Here is a 16,542-nt window from a genome sequence, read left to right on the forward strand (position 1 = left end):
CTGTAACACTTTTTCTGGACAGCTTGGCCTGTTACCAGAAGAGGAAAAATATTGTATCTACCGGTAGGATCAACTGGTAAGGAAACTAAAATGATAAAAACTGCTATGCTCATGCTAGTGACATAATATTTTTTGATTTTGTCCATAGTTGCACTTTAGGGCTTATTTCGCTAGTCTAAAGCTATAGCTTGTAGGGTACTTTGCAGTGATTAGGACTGCCTGCCAAGCACAGAATGAACAAACATATGTGTAAACATATCAAATAATAACCAGATCTTGTTTTTGATTAAACCACATTTATTAAACCTGTTTAACCTTGCCTATTTCTGCAACTTACTAGGGTATTGCATTGCCATATATTCCAACCACTATAAAAAAAACTCAGGCTAGGAAAAATGTTAAAGTTCCAAGTAATGTGGATTGCCAGTGCCAATTGGCAGCAGTCCATGTGAAATGGCTAATGTCTTATTTAGCTCCCAAAAAAAGCAAGCCATTGTTGGATGCACTATGCAGTGATGTAGAATCGGCATCACAGAGATTGACAGATTCTTTGTGCACTCCTGGGTCAAGAGATCTCCTCAACAGCCTGTGTATCTTGGCTGTGACTGTAGTATCTCATCTGTGGCAGACTAACTGCTTCACACTGCAATAGACTGCAGTCTTCTCCTTAGTCAGATCACTGCTGTCATTTAAGGGCCCTTTCACACTGATGAGCTTTTGATGCGTCCCCATTGACCTTCAATGGAAGGTGCCTATTTGGTACACTTTTGAAAAACTGCAATAAAGATACAGCATGTAGCAAAAGGTTGCCGGTGTGAATAAATTAATCTAACCCAACTAATTCAGAGTTCCACTAATCCAACAGAAAATGTATACAACATCCAAGTGCTCTGTATTCATGAAGAAGTTAGAAATTGGGTTTAAATGGAACCTGTATTGATGTATGTATGTAGGCCTCCTCTGATAATCTATCCTTCTCAGCAATGTTCATTATCTGTCGGTCATGCTAATCTGGTGGTAAGCCCCTGTAAGAGGTTGGATATGGAGGGACATCCTTTCATTGATTTTTTTTGTGTGACCAATGAAACAGAAGTAACAAGGATTTTGTCACTGCTGGTTTCATTACTGTCTTCTCCTGCCCGGTGTTCTGTCTATTTAACAATTTCTTCGAGATCTCCAATCATGTCACTTCCGGTTACTGTAAAGCAACAGTAATTGGAGATTTAGATGAACTGCTGTTTTGACACGACACCGGAAAACGTGTACACTCCGGTACAAAAAGTGGCAACTTTTTCCTCCTTAGCCACTATTCTGTCAAAACAGAAAACTCTTTTTGTGCTGGAGTGTACACATTTGCTGGTGTGGTGTTAAAACAGCAATTCTCATATTACTGTACCGATGCTTTACAGTAACCAGAAGTAACACAATTGGAGATCTCGATGAATTGGCTATTTTGACAGAACGCCGTTACAGGCAGGGAAGCATCTTATCAAACAGATCTGTGTTTGATCAAATGCTTTGAAGGGCAACTGTTCACCTTTTTCACCTGTTGTGATAGCATTAAAGTTAGAGGAGCTCCAGACTCCCCCCAGAAAATGTAAAGCCAGCAGCTACAAATACTGTAGCTGCTGAATTTTAATACAAGGACACTCATCAGTTCAGGAATGAAGCAATGTCCTAACCCAAGCGGATTCTTTGATTGACTTTGGTTGTAGGCACCGGAATCAACAGTATCGGATCACAGGCGGTATTGAACTCCAGACATGCAATAAAGACCAAATTGACACCATTTGGATAAAAATGGTCATGGCCTTATTTATTGGTTTTCACAACATATATCTTTTAATATATAATTCATCACATTTTATCAATTTCAAATCTTATAAAATTATCAACTTTTTTAAAACCAACAAAACCCCAGCTTTATGGGTCGAGCTGTAAAAATTAATTAAATCCATTTCAATGACTGTCCCCAACAGTGTCTAATGCAAAGCATTCAATATGTCACCTATCCCAAAACTGCGGCCAATTCAATGCATGTCTGATTTGAATTAAAAATATCCAAACCGATCTCAGATAAATGAATACCATCATCCCTATAGAGGCCCAGAACCCCACCCTCCAGATCAATGTGCCTCAATTAAATGCCCAAAGAAAGTGTCAGAAATTTCTGAACCGCCCTATTCACCCTCTCCCTAATTTTTTCAAATGGCTGCTGAAAAATATCAGATTCCAGCCAGCGCAATCTAGGGATGATTTCTGAAAAAGTAAACAATTATTGACTGAGGTGATGATGTGCTGATAATTCGCAGTGTATTGTGTATGTTAGCTATCAAGTCCAAAGTTCTGATCTGACCAATGTAATTTCCCCCTAAGTGTAAAAAGATCACATTCGGAGAAGGATACATTCGATTTATCTCAAAGATCTATTCCTCCCACACCACCCCACTGCAACCTCTCCAAAAAAAACATAAACTTATCTTTATCTAATCCTAAATTAGCACCATAACTTCTTGCCACCGCTCTTTTCTGTGCCCAATAAATGAATGAATGGCCCATGATCCATATCACTCGTTAACCTGTAATAGATTAAATAGAAGCGTTAGGACAAATGTAGCATTTGTAAGCACCAGATTTCCACCTACCTATAGTCTTTATTTTGATTTCATTGAGGCCTATTTGAGCAGCTTTCATTGCTGCTCCAATTCGAAAGGAGTGGGAAGAAAATTGCATATTCAGTGCCAAAAGACATTTCCTAAAAACCACATTAAATTGATATTTTGTCAAATGGATGAATAATCGATCCTGCAAATCAGGTCTACGTGTTATATAATCTCAAGCCAAACAAACAGGGCATATGGTATGGAAACATCTGAACAGCAATTTAAACATAACCAATGAACTTTACTAAATATATCAGTTTTGCTATGTGGAATAAACAGACCCAAACTATCTGGAAAAAACTTCAAGGTATGGAATAGAATACCTGTACCTGTAGTTTTGGAGGCCGGTACAACTTCAGAAATTTTCAGTGCTACAAAAAAAGTCAGTGTAAAAACTGGCTTAAACAATAAAGCTTCATAGTCTGAATAACATATTTCTGCTGTTATAAGACAATTCTTTCAACATTAACAAAGTAATAGGTTTTCGACTGTCAACCGTAAAAAATGAACTTTACGGTAACCTTTTAAAGCCTGACGAACTGAGAAAAAAAGTCAAGTAGCTAGGCAAATTGTTCAATTTCAAAAAGAAATATACTCCAGATAATAATTTATTGATGTACGACCATGAATAATGATTGTCCACCAGTAAATTCAGAAATCCTAACACTGTTTTTTCTGAAATGTCCAAAGGGTTTAAATGTATCCAAGATACATAAGACCCCCATGACTGCCATGCGTAGGAATAATTATTCAAAGTTGTAGGAGCCACCGAACGTTGAATATTTGCCCATGTTAAATCAAATCCCAAAACTTCATTGGGAATGGCTGACAAAACTGATCCGTGCTGGGTAACAACTGGAAAAAAAACACTGCATCTGTCGACGAGAAAGGGCATCTGCTATTAGATTTAATTTACCAGGAATATATGTCGCTTTAATCCAAATGTTATATTGAAGACACTGAAAAACGAAGTATCTCAATAAAAGAATAACCGGTGGTGACTTGGAGGACAGACAATTGATTGCAAATAGAACACCTCTATTGTCTGTACTTATCAATATCCATATATTGGCAAATTGCTGACCCCATATTTATAATGAAACAATAATTGGGAAAAGCTCCAAAAAAATATATTTTTGCAAAAAACGCTTTTTAACCATCGGTCAGGCCACAAATCGGAACACCAGTGTGTATTCCATATTGTGTCAAAACCCACAGAACTTGCTGAATCTGTAAACAGACAAAAGTCAGTGTCCAGTACAAATTCCTGTTGCCATATAGTTTTTCCATTGAAATACTCCAAAAATTCCAACCAAACGATTAAATCTTCCTTCATATCAGTCGTTGCCCTAACATGTGAATTTGGATTTTTTAAACCCCAAATTGTAGCATACCAACGTCTAGAAAAAAACTCTCCCTATAGGCAAAATTATAATTGCAAAAGCTGAGGACCCTAATAATGACTGAATTTCTTTCAACGTAGACTTATATTTCTTAATAAAGACAACATGAGCTGTTGCATTTGTAGCGCCTGCTCCTGAAGAGCATGCGCTATGCTTTTTGAAAGTTAAGGTTACACCTGAACTGCAGTTTGGTTCAGGTACAATTGTTCTAAATTTGGACCTCAGCATCAGTCTTACTGGACTATAGGATGTTCAGCTTTTCCACAAGGGGCACGGTCTCTTCTGGCAGGCATGAAACCACAGTCTAGCATCCTCCGGGACTGTGACATCGTAAGGGGACAGGGTCACCATGTGACATCAACCGAAGACCCCGCTCCTTGTCCCTATATAAGTCGCCGCGCACCCCGTCCCTGGCATTGCGGCCGGAGAGAGCGTCGAGTCAACATCTCCAGAAGAAGAAGAAGAAGAAGAACGGAAGGCGGCGGCGGTGGCGGTGACGGTGGCGACAGAAGACCGGGCCACCGCTAGTAAAAGAGCTGGAAGAAGAAGCGGTGGCCCGGGAAGAAGAACCGAAGAAGGGGACAAGACCCCCAAAGTCGAAAGAAGAGGGCATCGGTGGCGAAGAAGAATGCCGGGCTCCTCCGCTAGTAAAAGAGCTAGCAGAAGATAACGGAGGAGTCCGGCGAGAAGACCCCCGAAGACGGAAGACCCCCGGAGCTGTGCAATAAATTATTTTAACCCTTGTGTGTGTGTTTTTTTGTAATTTTTTTTCACAGGTGAATGGGTAGGGGTGCATTGTACCCCATACACTTTCACATATGGTGGGGGCTGGGATCTGGCGGCCCCCTTATTAAAGGGGGCTCCCAGATTCCGATAAGCCCCCCACCCGCAGACCCCGACAACCAACGGCCAGGGTTGTCGGGAAGAGGCTCTTGTCCTCATCAACATGGGGACAAGGTGCTTTGGGGTGGGGGGCCACACGACCCCCCTTCCCCAAGGCACACCCCATGTTGAGGGCACGCGGCCTGGTACGGCTCAGGAGGGGGGGGGCTCGCTCATCCCCACCCCCTTTCCTGACCGGCCGTTCTGCGTGCTCGGATAGAGGTCTGGTATGGATTTTGGGGGGGACCCCACGCCGTTTTCGGCGAAGGGGATTCCCCTTAAAATGCCTACCGGACCTAAGGGCCTAGTATGCCCCGAGAAGGCATGCAGGCTTCATGAGTGAGGTGACATTATCACTGGTTAGAGAAGCCTGTCGCCGGGAACCAGCGTGATACTGTCCCGCTTGAAACACAATATCGGCGGCACCTACTGTAAGTGAATCCAGTCTTGTGGGTATCGCAAAGCTGGCTGAAAGATCCAGGTATCACACGAGTGTTCCATAAGTGTTAGTTTTCTGAAGTCTACAACACCGTCTGTGGCAGAGACGTATTCCTGTATGTTCTACAACAACGCCTGTGACAGAGACTTGTTCCTGAGTAAAGCACCTTGTTGGCTGCTACGCCTTGTGAGAGAGGGACTATCCAACTTGAGTGAACATCCAGTTGTGAATGGCTATTCTCTGGATTTAGTCAAAGTAAGCAAGTCCTTCATTATTGACTTTGACACTAATGCCGCGTACACGTGATCAAAAAATCCAGCAGAAAAGTCTGGCGGACTTAGAAAGTAGTTTTGCATCAAAATTTGTCCGCCGGCGGACAATCCAGCTACCTGGAGCCGCGCTCAAATTTAGCTGACTTTTCTCTGTGCGGGAAAAGTCTGTTAATTTCAAAAGTACGTCAAATTAGCACACACGGAAGAACGCGTGCTCGGATAAGGGTCTGATATGGATCTGGCGGGGACCCCTATGCCGTTTTTTTGGCGTAGGGCTTCCCCTTTAAGTCCATACCAGGTGACGGGGCTAGCGTCGTGTCAATGACGCCGCCAAAGGTGGCAACATTGACTTCCTTCGCTAGTCCTGGCTACCTGGAGCCGCGCTCAAAATGAACAGACTTTCCTCCGTGTGTGGGCAAGTCCGTTCATTTCAAAAGTACGGCAGATAGTCCAGCAGGCCGGAAAAGCCCCGTGTGTGGGCAGGTCCACTCGTTTGGACAGTCCGGCGGACTTTGCAGTGGTTTGTCCGCAATACTAAGTCCGCCGGATAGTCTGATCGTGTGTACCCGGCATAAGAGTACCTTCAGGGACTTACCAGTGATGGACAGGCACAGCTGCGTGCACGCATGCGCACACGTGCTTCTTCTCAAACTGAGCCTCAGCGTGTTCACACTGGCAGGCGTCGGCGCGTGCTTCCGGCGCGCGCGTTCGAGGGTGTTGCACGCGTGCACCACCCGCTTACCGATGCTTCCTTGCCTTCTGCTATCACTTGTCTGCTCGCCTACTGACCCGGACCGTCCGACCCTGCTCCAACCTGCTGCCTGTTCAGTGTTCTGCTGTGCCTGTGGTTCCTCTCATCGGCTCCTGTAGCTGCTGCTTGCATTCCTCAGCTCTTCTATCAACTTCCAGCCGTCCAGCCATCCAGGGGGATCTCTTCTCCGCTATCAGTCCCAGCGGCCCTATCCAGCAGGCACTCCTACCCACTGTGCTCTCGAGACCGCTGTTCCCATTCCAGTGGCTCCTGAACCAGCATTGTTAGAGAAGTCTCCTTCTACAAGTCGGGCTTCAACACCAGGCACCTAACAGTACGAAACAGCCATGACTGAGCCCACAGGAGAGACCTCTCCCATGAAGGAGATCTGCACGCATCTGGCGGCCCTTACTCAAGCTGTAAAGTTGCTGCAGGATGGCTACACCAGACTTGAAGGACAGGTCCAGAACCTTACTGATGCTGGTCACGCAGCTTCTGCTCCATCCTCCACACCAGTACAGTCTGTTGCCTCCCCATCTGTTGTCATGCTTCCACCTGAGCCAAGGGTGCCCATTCCAGAGAGGTTCTCTGGGGATCGAACCAAATTTCGGGCATTTCGGAACGCCTGTCAGCTCTATTTTGCCCTACAACCACAGACTTTCTCCCTGGAAGCCACTAAAGTAGGATTTGTGATCTCCCTCTTACAAGGAGAACCCCAGACCTGGGCCCACCGATTACTTGAAGGAGACTCAGTCCTGACTCACTCTCTGCAATCCTTCTTTGAAGCCATGGCTCAGCTTTATGAGGACCCCCAAAGGACTGCCACAGCTGAATCTGCCCTGTTTGTGCTCCAGCAGGGCCGCAGACCGGCCGAGGACTATGTCACGGACTTTAGACTCTGGAGCGCAGACACTCAGTGGAATGATGCGGCTTTGAGGCATCAGTTCCGCATGGGGTTATCCGAAGGGCTTAAGGACGAACTTGCTCGAGTCGGCATACCAGAAACCCTGGAGGCCTTGATCTCCTTGGCAATCCAGATTGACCGTCGTCTCCGGGAGCGACGATCAGAGCGCTCTGCTCAGCAAACCCGCCCGGTTTGGATGACAGCGAAGGCCCCAATGCCTGCTTCCCGCTACTTACCTCCGCCCAGCTCTTATCCAGCCTGCTTGGCTCCTGACACCTCCGAGCCCATGCAATTGGGACTAATGCGCCCTGCTTTACCCCCAGAAGAACGTGCATGTCGCCGGCAGCAGAATCTCTGTCTCTACTGTGGTGGTACAGGTCACTATGTCTATAACTGCCCTGTCAAGAAAAGTAAGTGCCTATCTTCTGCTTCTACCAGTCTCTCTGCATTGTCTGCCAACTCAACCCATCTTGCTATTCCTCTTTTGCTACAGCTCCAAGGAAGGACGGTGACAGTCAACGCTATCATTGACTCCGGGGCGTGCAGCTGCTTTATTGATTCCATCTTTGCTGGCCAACAGGGCATCCCATTACAAGACAAGATTCATGGACTTTCAGTTTTCCTGGCTGATGGATCTAGCATCAGTTCTGGGAAGGTAACTCAAGAGACTCTTCCCCTGCCTGTCATCATCTCCTCTCAGCATAAAGAATTCCTGACCCTTGATCTAATCTCCTCTCCGATGTTTCCGATCATCCTGGGCATACCCTGGCTCCAAGCCCATAACCCTCACATCAATTGGGTTACTAGAGAAGTCAAGTTTCCTTCTCCCTATTGTCTGAAGCACTGCCTAACAGACTCTACCAAGTCTTCTGCCACCCTTTTATGTGTAGACTCTGACCAGAATCTACTCCAGACTGTACCCAAGCATTATCACGAGTTTATTGATGTCTTCAGTAAGAAAGGAGCAGACTCTCTACCTCCTCATCGCCCCTACAATTGTCCGATTGAACTGCTCCCTGGGGTCGAGATTCCTTTCGGACGCATCTTTCCTCTGTCAGAAAAGGAGCAGGGGGCACTTAAGAGCTACCTAGATGAGAACCTGGAAAAGGGGTTCATTTGCCCTTCAACTTCACCAGCGGGAGCCGGAATTTTCTTTGTCACCAAAAAAGATCAGACCCTCCAACCATATATGGACTATAGAGAGCTAAACAAGATTACGGTTAAGAACCGCTACCCCTTACCTTTGATACCCAAACTCTTCCAGAGACTGAGGTCTGCTGTTTTATTTACTAAGCTTGACCTAAGAGGGGCGTATAATCTAGTCCGCATTCAGGCCGGGCATGAATGGAAGACAGCCTTCCGGACCCGATTCGGGCATTATGAATACTTGGTAATGCCCTTCGGGCTCTGCAACGCTCCGGCCACTTTCCAACATCTCATTAACGATGTATTCAGAGACTTTCTTGATGTATTCGTGATTGTCTACCTGGACGACATCTTAATATTTTCTGGATCACTCGATCAGCATCGGGAGCATGTCCGCAAGGTCCTAAGCCATCTTCGTCAGCACAGACTTTACGCAAAGGCTGAGAAATGCGAATTCGAATTACGGAGCATCCAATTCTTGGGGCTAGTGATCTCTCCAACGGGCATTAAGATGGATCCCCAAAAAGTGTCTGCTGTGTTAGACTGGCCGGCGCCTCTGGATAAGAAGGGCGTACAACGCTTCATCGGCTTTGCAAACTTCTATAGGAAATTCATAAGAGGCTTTTCAGCTATAATCGCGCCCATCACGCAACTAACCAAACAAAGCTCTCGTTTCTGCTGGACTCAGGAGGCCCAGAGTGCCTTTGAAGAGCTTAAAAGACTTTTCACGTCTGCCCCAATCCTCAGTCATCCGGACCCGTCCTTACCCTTCATTCTCGAAGTAGACGCTTCTGGAGTGGCCGTAGGAGCAGTCATCTCTCAACGTCGAGGTAACAAGGACCTAATGCACTCTGCGGGGTTCTTCTCTAGGAAACTCTCTTCTGTAGAGAGAAATTATGACGTTGGCGACCGAGAACTGCTCGCTATTAAAGCTGCCTTGGAGGAGTGGAGGTATCTGTTGGAGGGCGCTGCTCATTCGGTACTAATATATACCGATCATAAGAACTTAGAGTACCTAAGGTCTGCCAAACGACTGAGACCCCGACAAGCTCGCTGGGCCCTGTTCTTCTCACGCTTCTCCTTCCATATATCAAACCGGCCCGGATCGAAGAACGTGAAACCGGATGCGCTGTCACGCATGTATGACAATCCAAGGGACTCATCTGTTCCTGATACCATCCTGCCTGCCGGAAATTATTTACTCTTACAGTCAGATCTTCTCTCTTTGATCAAAGAAGCATCCTCTGACTCCTCAAAACCCCCCGGGATCACTTTAACGTCCAGGGATGGCTTGTTCTGGAGGGGAAGTCAAATCTTTGTTCCCAAGAATGTTCGAGTCAAAGTGTTGTCCCTTCTTCACGATCATCCGCTGGCAGGCCACTTTGGGGTCCGTAAGACCCTTGAGCTCGTACGACGCACGTTCTGGTGGCCCAATGTGAAGGACTTTTGTGAGAAGTACGTCAGCTCCTGTCCTGTTTGTATCCAGAACAAGACGCCAAGAAATCGGGCTTAAGGACTGCTGAAACCCTTACCTGTGCCCGACAGACCCTGGAGAATGATTACCATGGACTTTATAGTCGAGATTCCATGCTCTGAGGGGTGCTCGGCTATCTTTGTGGTTGTAGACCGGCTGTCCAAAATGGCCCATTTTTTACCCCTAAAAGGGACCCCATCTGCTGTGGAGACTGCTCGCATATTCATTAACCACTTGCCGACCGCCGCACGACGATGTACGTCGACAGAATGGCACGGGCAGGCATATGGGCGTACCTGTACGTCCCTGCCTTCCCGCGGGTGGGGGGCCCGATCGGGGCCCCCCCCGGTGCCTGCGGCGGTCGGTATTCGTTCGGGAGTGATCCGGGATGAGGGGGCGGCCATTCATTCATGGCCACCCCCTCGCGATCGCTCCCGACGAATGAAAATGCTCCGTGACATCACTTCCTCTCCTGTAATGTAAACACAGGAGAGGAAGTGATGTAATCTCTCCTCCGTGTGGGTATTTTTCGTTCCGACACCGAGGAGAGAGGATCGGTGAGTTGCACCAACACGACACTACACAGTAGAACATGCCAGGCACACTCACACCCCCCCGATCACCCCCCCCCCCATTACCCCTGCCCCCCAGTCACAGTGACACCAATGTCATTTTTTTTTGCATTGGTGTCATTTGTGACTGTAATAACTGTTAGGGCAGTTAGGGTTAGCCCCCTTTAGTTCTAATGTACCCCCCTAACCCCCCCAATAAAGGTTTAACCCCGTTATCACCCCCCGTCGCCAGTGTCACTAAGGCTGGGTTCACATTGCAGCGGTTTATGAGAACGAATGTGATTCGCACCGCACTACAGTGCAAATCACATCCGATCTCTGTGCGATTCGAGTTCAGCCATACAGATAGTATGGCTGAATTCGCGCCGCACCCGCCGCAAATTCGCACGGGACCCTTTTTTTGGTCCGCAGCAGAATCGGATCGCATGGGTTCACACCATGCGATCCGAGTTTGCAGATCGCACTGCGATATGCGAACTGATCTGGGGGTGTCATTAACATTTCACTGACACTCCCAGCAGTTCGCATAGGGCAGTGTGAACTGCCGCCGGGAGGCATGCGATGCGGGAACCCGCCGCGGATTCGTGGCGTTCCCGCATCGCTCCAGTGTGAACCCAGCCTAATAAGCGATCATTTTTCTGATCGCTGTATTAGTGTCACAGGTGACGCTAGTTAGGCAGGTAGGTATTTAGGTTCGCCGCAGCTTTTTATAGCGCCAGGGACCCCCATATACTACCGCATAAAGCCCCCTGATTGCCCCCTAGTTAACCCTTTCACCAGTGATCACCATATAACTGTTACAGGTGACGCTGATTGGTTAGTTATTTTTTTATAGTTTCAGGGCACCCGCCATTTATTACCTAGTCTCACTAGTGTACCCCTAAATTTAGGGGTGTCTACTTTCCAAAATGGGGTCATTTGGGGGGGGGGTTTGTGCCATCTTGGCATTTTATGGCCTTCAAAACTGTAACGCCCTTAGAAAGCCTGAAGGCGGTGCTTGGTTTTCGGGGCCCCGTACGCGGCTAGGCTCCCAAAAAGTCCCACATATGTGGTATCCCCGTACTCAGGAGAAGCAGCAGAATTTATTTTGGGGTGTCATTTCACATATGCCCATGGCATGCGTGAGCAATATATCATTTAGTGACAACTTTGTGAAAAAAAAAAAGTTTGTAATTTTCCCGCAACTTGTGGCAAAATATAAAATATTCCATGGACTCAACATGCCTCTCAGCAAATAGCTTGGGGTGTCTACTTTCTAAAATGGGGTCATTTGTGGGGGTTTTGTGCCATCTTGGCATTTTATGGCCTTCAAAACTGTAATAGGTAGTGAGGAGTGAAGTCAAATATTTACGCCCTTAAAAAACCTGAAGGCGGTTCTTGGTTTTCGGGGCCCCGTACGCGGCTAGGCTCCCAAAAAATCCCACACATGTGGTATCCCCGTACTCAGGAGAAGCAGCAGAATTTATTTTGGGGTGTCATTTCACATATGCCCATGGCATGTGTGAGCAATATATCATTTAGTGACAACTTTGTGAAAAAAAAATAAAAAAAAATTAAAGTTTGTAATTTTCCCGCAACTTGTGGCAAAATATAAAATATTCCATGGACTCAACATGCCTCTCAGCAAATAGCTTGGGGTGTCTACTTTCTAAAATGGGGTCATTTGTGGGGGTTTTGTGCCATCTTGGCATTTTATGGCCTTCAAAACTGTAATAGGTAGTGAGAAGTGAAATCAAAAATTTACGTGGCTAGGCTCCCAAAAAGTCCCACATATGTGGTATCCCCGTACTCAGGAGAAGCAGCAGAATTTATTTTGTGGTGTCATTTCACATATGCCCATAGCATGTGTGAGCAATATATCATTTAGTGACAACTTTGTGTAAATTTTTTTTTGTCATTATTCAATCGCTTGAGGCAAAAAAATAAAATATTCAATGGGCTCAACATGCCACTTATCAATTTCCTTAGGGGGTCTACTTTCCAAAATGGGGTCATTTGGGGGGGTTTTGTACTGTCCTGCCATTTTAGCACCTCAAGAAATGAGATAGGCAGTCGTAAACTAAAAGCTGCGTAAATTCCAGAAAACGTACCTTAGTTTGTAGATGTGACAACTTTTGCGCAAACCAATAAATATACAGTTATTGACTTTTTTTTTACCAAAGACATGTGGCTGAATACATTTTGGCCTAAATGTATGACTAAAATTGAGTTTATTGGATTCTTCTAATAACAAAAAGTAGAAAATATCATTTTTTTTCAAAATTTGCGGTCTTTTTACGTTTATATCGCAAAAAATAAAAATCGCAGAGGCAATCAAATACCATCAAAAGAAAGCTCTATTTGTGGGAAGAAAAGGACGCAAATTTTGTTTGGGTACAACATTGCATGACCGCGCAATGCCAAATTGTAAAAAGACCTCTGGTCATTGACCAGCAAAATGGTCCGGTCTGAAAGTGGTTAAAGAAATTGTGAGGTTACATGGAATTCCAGCAAATATAGTTTCCGACAGAGGAGTTCAGTTCACCTCACGTTTCTGGAGGACCCTGTGTGAGATCCTGAAAATTGAGCTGGCCCTGTCCTCGGCCTATCATCCCCAAACCAACGGACAAACGGAAAGGACCAACCAGAATCTTGAACAGTACATTAGGTGTTTCACATCTTTTGTACAGAATGATTGGGTGTCCCTGCTGCCCTTAGCAGAATTTGCCTACAATAATGCTTGTCATTCAGCCACCGGTCAATCCCCTTTTTTCGCCAATTATGGCTTTCATTTAACTTTTCTGCCTGACTTTCTTTCAGAAACCTCAGTTCCGGCGGTCCAGGAGACATTGGAGTTCCTCAGCCATAATAACCGGGTGTTGCAGGAGGCAGTGGCTAAAGCCCAGGCAGACAGCAAGAGAGCCTTTGACCGGAGAAGAAGAGGGGAACTGACCCTACAGCTTGGCGACCAGGTATGGCTTTCTACCGATAACATTAAATTGGCTTGTCCTTCCAGGAAACTTGCACCTAAATTTATTGGACCATTTCCGGTAAAGAGGAAAATCAATGAAGTTTCCTATGAGTTAGCCCTGCCCGCGTGCTTCTTCTCAAACTGAGCCTCAGCGTGTTCACACTGGCAGGCGTCGGTGCGTGCTTCCGGCGCGTTCGCGTACGCGTTCGCGGGTGGTGCGCGCGTGCGTTAGGCGCGCGAGTGTGCGCGATAGCGCTGTTTGCTGCCACTGAGCGCTTAAAGGTTCTCCTAGTGCTCTGGTGCGGCGCTGTTTCGTCTCAGCTCCTGTGCATCTGACTACCTGAACCTGAACCTGATTATCTGCTATTGTTACCGACCCGGCTTCGTCTGACTTCTCTGCCTTCTCCAAACCTGACCCGGCCTGCCTGACCTTGCTACCACTTCTGTCTGTGATTCCGTTGCCAACCTCTGCCAGTTTTACCGATGCTTCCTTGCCTGCTGCTATCACTTGTCTGCTCGCCTACTGACCCAGACCGTCCGACCCTGCTCCAACCTGCTGCCAGTTCAGTGTTCTGCTGTGCCTGTGGTTCCTCTCATCGGCTCCTGTAGCTGCTGCTTGCATTCCTCAGCTCTTCTATCAACTTCCAGCCGTCCAGCCATCCAGAGGGATCTCTTCTCCGCTATCACTCAGAGCGGCCCTATCCAGCAGGCACTCCTACCCACTGTGCTCTCGAGACCGCTGTTCCCATTCCAGTGGCTCCTGAACCAGCGTTGTAAGAGAGGACTCCTTCTACAAGTCGGGCTTCAACACCAGGTACCTAACAGTACCTGAACTTCCTTCCTAACCCTCTGATCCAACTGTTCGTTGTCTAGGTTTTGCAAATAAAAATCCCTTTATGCCGATCTGTCGTCAGTCTCTGAGTTTACTGGGCCATCTACCACGGGAACTCCTAGATGCAAATCGAGAAGGAGAAGGTAAGCCCAATCAAACCAGCAGCTCCTTCGGGGGTCAGTGCTACACATTTTATACATTTTTTTCCGGTAATTGAAATTCCATAAGTAAAGAATCTATAGTTATACCCAAAAATTCTATATTGATGTTTGGCGATATAGTCTTTTCCATAGGCAATGACACTCCAAACACCCTGCAAACCTCTTGAAAAGCAGACAATAAATCATCACCTTCCGCCAATCGTGCTGGACCCATAAATAAAAAGTCATCCAAATAATGTATGAGATTACTGGAACCTGTTGTATATAATACAACACATTCCAGGAATGTAGAGAAAGTTTCAAAATATACACAAGATTATGAGCAACCCATTGGGAGGCATTTATCAAAAAATAAATTATTATCAAAATAAATACCCAATGAATTAAAGCTAGATGAATGAATCGGTAACAATCAAAAAGCTAATTGACTGTCTGCTTTAGCAAGAAGCGCATTCGGACCCAACCTTTGCAATACAGAAATCGCTTTGTCAAAAGATGTGTAAGAAACTGAAGCTAGTACCGGATCAATCTGATCATTTAAAGAATCTCTGTAAGGGAAAAATAAATGATGAATCATCCTATAACTGTTCCTTTTTGGGAATAATACCTAATAAAGATATCCTAAAATTTTTGAAAGATGGATAAGCAAAAGGACCTTCCATCCTCCCTTCAGAAATTTCTTTACATAACTTATCCCAAACTATATTCGGATATAAAGAAACAGACTGCAAATTATCAACAACAGAACACCCCTGTGAATTCCGAAAAATAAAAACCGTCTGAAAGAGGAATTGTGCTTTCTGTCTCTCTGGATAAACCAGCAGCCACGGAAGCATTTTTTCCAATTTCACTGGCGTGACAGCTTTTTTGAACCTGTTCTCTGTGGGATAATTGTGCAGTCTGTAAATTACGAAAACATCCCTGTACATACGGTTGGAAATTCCGACGGAAAAGGTCAGATCGGACCATGTTGTCGGATAATCCGACCGCGTGCGGACTTTTTCCGTCAGTATGTCCGACCAACAAAGTTTGAAGAGCTAGATATAAAATTTTCCGACAACATGATCCGATCGGACTTTGTCCGATCGTTTGTAGAGAATTCCAATCGGACAAAGTGCCATGCATGCTCAGATCAAATTACGTGACCAAAGCTATTGGCTACTAGCTGCAACGTAGTCCCGTCGCAACGAACGAACGAACGTCATCACGTTCTGAACGATTGGATTTTCCAACAACTTTGTCCGACTGTGTGTATGCAACACCAGTTTCAGACAAAATCCGTTGGAAAAAATCAGACGGATTTTGTTGTCGGAATGTCCGACTGTGTGTACAAGGACTAAGAGATAGGATGGGCCCCTGCACAAAACGCTAATTCATGACGATTTTTGCATGCATTCAATCAACGAAACTGCCCATCATTGAAAGAGAATCAAACACCTTTTTTATATGTTCCACCTTCCATTGCGTTATTTGTGACAGTCTGTGATTCATAAAAAGTTGGTCTCTGATGTAAAAACAAATTTAACCACATCCCAACATCTTTAGTACCCCACTTAAAAGCTGGCCGTGCCTCGGAAACTTCTATATGCTTCCAAAATGATATCTACATGTTGAAAAAGTTGCGAACCTTTGTGCGGAAATTTTATTTACAGGTCTTCTCCTATCTTCTTATGATTTGTCATCCTTCTTGTCTGTCACAAGAAGAAATTCCTTGGATGTCGGCAACAAAGATAACAAATCAATGAATTCCCCTCGCCAAATTTTTTCTTTAATAGTCAAAGAAAGATGAAAACCTAATGGCGACAATATGCATGTGATAACATCTTAACAATTATTATTGCTTTTTTAACCTATTTTGTGGAACAAAATTAGCAGAAACTTCCTTATCTGACACTGATGACGACTAAACACTGGCCAATACATTATTCGATGGAACAATGTGTGAAGATACTCCATCAGGTTTTTTACAAAATAACATAAATGGCTGTAATGTAGAAGAAATATCATCTAATTTATCCCATAAAACAGACTCGCCAGGTACGCGTGAAGCAGCTTGTTGTGAAACATTTAGCTATAGTGTAGCGCTAAAAAAA

This window comes from Lithobates pipiens, unplaced genomic scaffold (assembly GCF_037356315.1).
Source record: "Lithobates pipiens isolate NorthernLeopardFrog02 unplaced genomic scaffold, aLitPip1_a1.2 Scaffold_19, whole genome shotgun sequence".
Classification (NCBI taxonomy): Eukaryota; Metazoa; Chordata; class Amphibia; order Anura; family Ranidae; genus Lithobates; species Lithobates pipiens.